General features: G+C 41.5%; 1 protein-coding gene across 1 annotated transcript in view; it reads right to left on the bottom strand.

Annotated features, from left to right (window-relative positions):
- bnc2 (basonuclin zinc finger protein 2) overlaps positions 1–6,000 on the bottom strand; it is a 146,952-nt gene that overhangs the window by 94,331 nt on the left and 46,621 nt on the right. The window lies entirely within an intron of this gene.

Genomic DNA, 6,000 nt, shown 5'->3' with positions numbered 1-6,000 from the left:
CATGTTTACATTTGAAAACAGGCTAATGATATGATGACATCTCAGTTGTGTTTGGTCTGGGTTTTCCCAGTGTACTTTGCATCGTGACCTGTGGTGGTCTGTCATAAAACACATGCCCACAGCACAGCTATACCAGACCAAAGCCGCTCTTCACTCCAGGTCTCTCCACTCAGCGCTCCCCTAACATTGCACTCCACAGCCCTGCAGAGCCAACGTGTATTGAAGAGTTACTGGTGTTGAACCGACGTGTTCCTTCCTACTTCAGACAAACAGAAGGCTGCTTCAGTCCATTCTTCACTTTATGTCTTACAGTAAATAAACGCCTGATTGTAGTACACATGCAAGTACACATGCAGTACTGCATACTACAGCAAGTGGACTCCCTCTGTTTATTCTCCTCCACTTTCTTCCTCATTTAAAGGAAATTTACAAAACACTGCATTAGAGCCCCTGAATAGTGTTTTAGTTATAAAAAAAGAATACTATAACAATGGCTGATGTTAGGGCCTGTGTGTGAAAAGGCTGTAGAATAATCTATTTATGATTTATGAAGCAATTATCATAATACAAACTGATAAACAAAATTAAGAATATATAACATTTCAATTTGTCTGATTCTCAGCCCATCTAATGAAGGACTTATGGAACACACACACACACACACACACACACGAGCCAGTGTCTCCCCACAGACGCTCTCAGATTTTAATTAAGAAAAAAATGAGGAAGAGCTTCCATTTTAGCCAAATTGGTCCCCACAGCAGGAAAGGAAAGAGAATAAACCGAGGGACAGACACAGGCGAAAAAAGAAGGGGGGAAAAAATAAAAAGCACAGGAGAAAAGGGGAGACGTGTGTTTCCTTTGACAGAGGATAAGACACATCTCAAACAATGAAGGCATACCCCTCGTCTCCCCCCTCCTCTTCCTCTCCTCCTCCCTTTTAAATCACCAATCTTCTCTCCTCCACACATCTTTTCACTCCACCATCATCGGGGAAATGACAGACCTGGAGCTCAGTCCACAGCGAGAGGGAGATGTCATTGTGATTTTTCTTCAGCCGGGCGACAAAATAGAAAAGACCGGTGGAAGAACTTTTGTCCTTAGCCCCATGAAATGGCTCCTGGTACATACAGTCACTCCACATTACTGGGGGTAAATTGCAGTGGACGGGGGCTTTTGGTGTTCAGTTAAAAGCCTTTAGCAGCCTGCGGTGCAGTAATTGGGTCTACTGTTAACCTTGGCTAAAATTATCACACCGGTTGTTACTGTAGGATATTTCTTTTAGCAAAAAGAAGCGTGTGCTGTGCCTTTCTTCCCCTGAAAATGTGCAGTCATTTCTCTCGTCTCAAAATCATTTTACACTGCACTGTTTCCTCCATCACAGCTGCTGCTCCTCACTCTGTACCTTTGGCTTTTGTATTTTTTTTTCCTCCCTTTCTAATTGTGTTTCTTCTACACCACCCCAGGTCTGGTCAGAAGCCACAAGCCGCCTCGTCATAAAAGCCATAACGTGTCACCTCCTGTCCACGTAACGCCAGCTCTGCTTTTAACAACTTATTGAAAAGGAAATGCATGAGGCTAAGGCTAATTATATTAAGTGACAATTTAGCAGCCAAGGTTGCTTTTTGCTCCGCAGCTTATGCTTTTTTTTCCCGTGCTGCTTCTCTGACCCCCCCCTCACCCCCATTCTCCCTCCTCTTGTCAGTAAATGTGCTTGTCTGTGGGTTTTTTCAAGTGGCACTCAGTGTTTCAAGTCAAGCTGGTGGCTCAGCGTCTGACCTGGCTGGTTAATGGCTGTTATTTGTGGAGGGAGGAGCCCACTCTGCCAATATTGCTCAGTCTCTCCCCCCATCTCTCCTCCTCAGCCTTCGCATCGTCTATTTATTTATTTATTTTTTTGTCCCTGTGCCACTACTAATGGTAATGACCAGGACGATGTCAAAAAGGATACAGAAGTTAAAAATGTGGAAATGAAGAAGTTTGGAGAAGAGGGCAGAAACGGGGACATCTCTGAGAGATGCTCAGAGAGGAGACATGCAGGAGATCTCAGCCTCCTTTATTAAAACTATTATTGTGCAGGACTTGAAAATTCCCCCAGGGCCAGGGGTCCATGTCGAAGCCCATATAATTAACTAGAGGCTCAGCTACGGATCAATTACCAGACAAGCAAGTGATAGCCGAATCAATGGAAGATCATCAGGCTCGTTATCAGTGTTGCAACTCATTAGAGGAAAAGAGTGGTATTAGAAAGAGAGGGAGCCAAAAAAGAGGATGGGGGTGCAGTCAGGGTGAAGGCTAAGTCAGGCAGAAGGACGGGGCTGGTGTTTGTCCAGTGGCTGAGGGGGGGAGGAGGGGGGGCATTCACTACTCTGCTGTGTTTTTTTTCCTCAGCTGCCACAGCCTGGTGACAGGGGATGCTGTGTATGACAGAGTGCAGTCTGCTTTGTAGCAACAGTCACTCAGGCTTGTACAGATCAATAGGAGTGTGTGTACGGGGTTAAAGCTCCGCCACAGCATCCTTATCCCCCAACGACTTCCACACTCAGCCCGGGGTCCAATCCCCCAGTGGAAACAGTCAGAGACGGTCTGTCAGAGAACAAAAGCTTAAAACCATAGAAATAGGTTTTTCAAAACACTCTTAAAAAAACTCACACGATGTGATCTTTGCTCAGAAAAGGTTGTTAGAAACTACAATTGCTGGGTGAATTAGGAAAGAGGTGGATATTGAAACAGATTTATTTTTTGATATGAACAATTGATTGCAGACAAAGTAACTGACCATAACATGTAAACTCTAAGCTACAGATGCAGCCCCTTCTCCTTTCTACTAGAGGGTGCTATGGCCAAGTTTGAATGCTTTGGTATGGGAAATGGAGTGTCAATGCACACTGTTATAAAATACAAATCTATTCACTCTCAAAAATCAGTGAAACTTTCAGAGAGCAGCAGCTGACCACTGGACGTAACAAATGTACCTCAGGGCAGAAAAAACGTCACAACTGCATCCTTTAATCTGATATCATTTTCCTCAACAGACAGAAAAATGAATTCATGACATTTATAACCTACAAATATCAGTCAGCACTGAAGCTAAGCTAAGTGGTTTATAACTGTTAAAGTGACAAATATCATTGTATCTTTTTGTACTGTTTAACAAACAACAAATTAAATGTTGCAGACTAATGAAAATGAAGTGGAAACACTTTATTAATTCAAACGAATTATTGTTTATAAGAACATCACATTTCTATGACGTCTGACGTTGGTTCTAACTGGTTATCCACCCATATGGGCTTCTGCTTCATAGTGATTGGCTCAGCATGTTAAATCAAAGGTGACGTCAGTGGTCAACTAAATCACAAGCACAATGAGTTACTTGCAGTGGTTCTTGAGTACAGTTTGTACTAATTATCAGTGGTGTGTAGTAACGAGTTACATTTACTCCATTACATTTACTTGAGTCGGGACAGGTTCGTTTAGCGGTTACTGCTGTCGATAGCCACCGTCTTTGGCAGCAAAAAATGGTAGAATCAACGGTCGGTTCGGTTTTTTACCATGTAAGACCATTACCAACTGAATGTAAACATTCAATTCTAGAGTTGTGTACATTTTAAATAGAATGTAAACAATTCAATTCTAGAGTTGTGTACATTTTAATGATACGCAGTAGAGCAGATAATAAATAACATTTCTATGTTAAATATTAGACGTGTGTCTACAGCTGTGTAAAGTATGTTGTTAAAAAGAAAATAAAGAAAACAGGAAATCAAACAGATGATTGTTTCAGCACACTCTCAAGCACTTATTACATTTTGATTCTAAGCTTCAAACAGATTTCAAAAAAGGCACTGTCCACATTTTTGTAGCCAACAACACTCTCACTGACTTGTTTGTTTCCCCAAAAATTGACAACTAATGGGTCAAACAGCCCCCAAATAGGGTGCAACAGAGCGGAGTTGTTACAGCAGCAATTCTCCTATTAGAGCCTTAAGAGCCACTTTACTTTGGTGTTCATTTTCTGTACAAGGTGAGAAAAACCTGTTCAACCAAAACACTGTGGACTAAACAGATGCAGAAGTCATCATGAAGTCATCATTTCACTGCTTTTCTGCCGAGATATTTTTCAACGTTTTTTTTTTTTTATATCAAAGTAGCAAAGAAGAGGCTGTTGTTAATGGAATAAAATCACAACTGAGCAAAATCCAACTCAAATTGGCTTTTACACACTAAAAAGGGACAAAGTGTAAGGACAGGAGGCGTGGGTCAGATAAAGAGGAAAGTGGAACAAGATAATTTGTTCGGTGATGGTAATTATGTGTAGCAGAAACAATGATTAGGGGCCGGTAGAAAAGGGCTGATGAGTGTCTGTTTGCTGGTGTACATGCTTCTCCAGAGTACACCGGTTCACCAGAGGTTTGAACAAAGGTGAGAAACTCACAGGCAGCTTTTCAGCTGCTTTGTTCTTCTCACATCGTTCCATATTGTACGCCTTACTGGGATTCTTAGTTAATATTTGTTAATATTTACAAAGAAAATCCTCGATCAATGTTAAAATTAATTGGTATTTGAAAAAAAAAAGTGACTGTGACTTTTGTACAGGAACACATGCCTGAAGGACGGTTCTTTCACTGACCTGATTTATTATCAAACAAAGAGGCTTTCGGTCACAAACTCAAACGGACTGGATGGGTGTGTGTGTGTGTGTGTGTGCGCATGTGACAATGAATAGTGTGTGAATCAGATGGCACAGGGATAGACGTGTCACTGTTCTTCTACCACTACAGGGCCACAAGACATCATATGACAGAGACAGGAAAAGCTCTGCACTTATGGAAGACAGGGAGGAGAGAGATGAGGAAACAGATGAGGGCAAGTTAAGGTCTGAGAGAGAAGACAGGGAGACACATGATAGTGTGTGTCACTGATCACTGCAGTCTGCCCTGCAACTTAGAAGAACAGCCCTGTGAAACCATGACGATAAAACCTTTAGTGGAGCCTCTGTTTACGTATATATGTATAAGAATGGCCTTAAAACCTGTCTCTTCATCACTACCATTTTTCTGTTTACGTATATATTTATAAGAATGGCCTTTAAACCTGTCTCTTCATCACTACCATTTTGTCTTCTGAATATGAACAGGAGACAAGAACAATGTTCTGCTGTCCACAGTGAAACAGTGATGACACCCGTGCTTCCTGGACAGATCACCAGTCCAGATACATCTGCAGTCGGTCCGGCGTCTCCGGTTAACCTGATCTCTTATCTGCACATTTTTGACCTGAAAGAGAAAGACTTAAGACCAGAGCACAAACAGATATGTCATCTGCCTGACTGCAGAGACAAACCCGTCCTGTTATGCTGCGGGGCAAAGACGTTTACTGCCAGGGCCACTGTACAGGCCACAAACCACGTGTTTTGTCAGGACAGAGCAGCATGATGAATAAGTTGCTTTTGTTCCTCCAGTACCTTCACATACTCTGAATCTCCAAACCAACACACACACAGTGTACAAGGCCTGTCACACAATTAAAGTTGGTAATCTGATTAATCACAGGCTAGCTGGGCGTAAATTGTGATCGCAATTAATTACGATCAATAGCGATTATTCGTGATTATTAATGATTACGATTAATAACAATGAAGTTAAATTTTATTTTAAAAAATCTGTATATTGCTGGAACTGACAGACAAACATTAGCAGGTAGTTTATTTGTGATTAATCCAAATGATGGAATTAAAAATATGGAAAAAAAAATGTCAAGGAAAATGTGCAAATGTACAATATAATAATGTCAAATGGAAAATGTGCAAATGTACAATATAATATTTCGCTTCATAGAGTTGGTGGATTTTAGTCATTGCTGTGCACCATGACGGTGTAGCTGTCCTCAGTCAGTCCTCTGACACAGGCCGGGCCTCTGACCTGAAGTTGAAGATTTTGAAGCATTTTAAGGTCGATTGAAATGAGAACTCATTCCCACAGTGAATGATTCTGTGTA

Source organism: Cynoglossus semilaevis, chromosome 9 (assembly GCF_000523025.1).
Source record: "Cynoglossus semilaevis isolate Cse_v1.0 chromosome 9, Cse_v1.0, whole genome shotgun sequence".
Taxonomy (NCBI): Eukaryota; Metazoa; Chordata; class Actinopteri; order Pleuronectiformes; family Cynoglossidae; genus Cynoglossus; species Cynoglossus semilaevis.
This window is presented reverse-complemented; position numbering and strand designations above follow the sequence as displayed.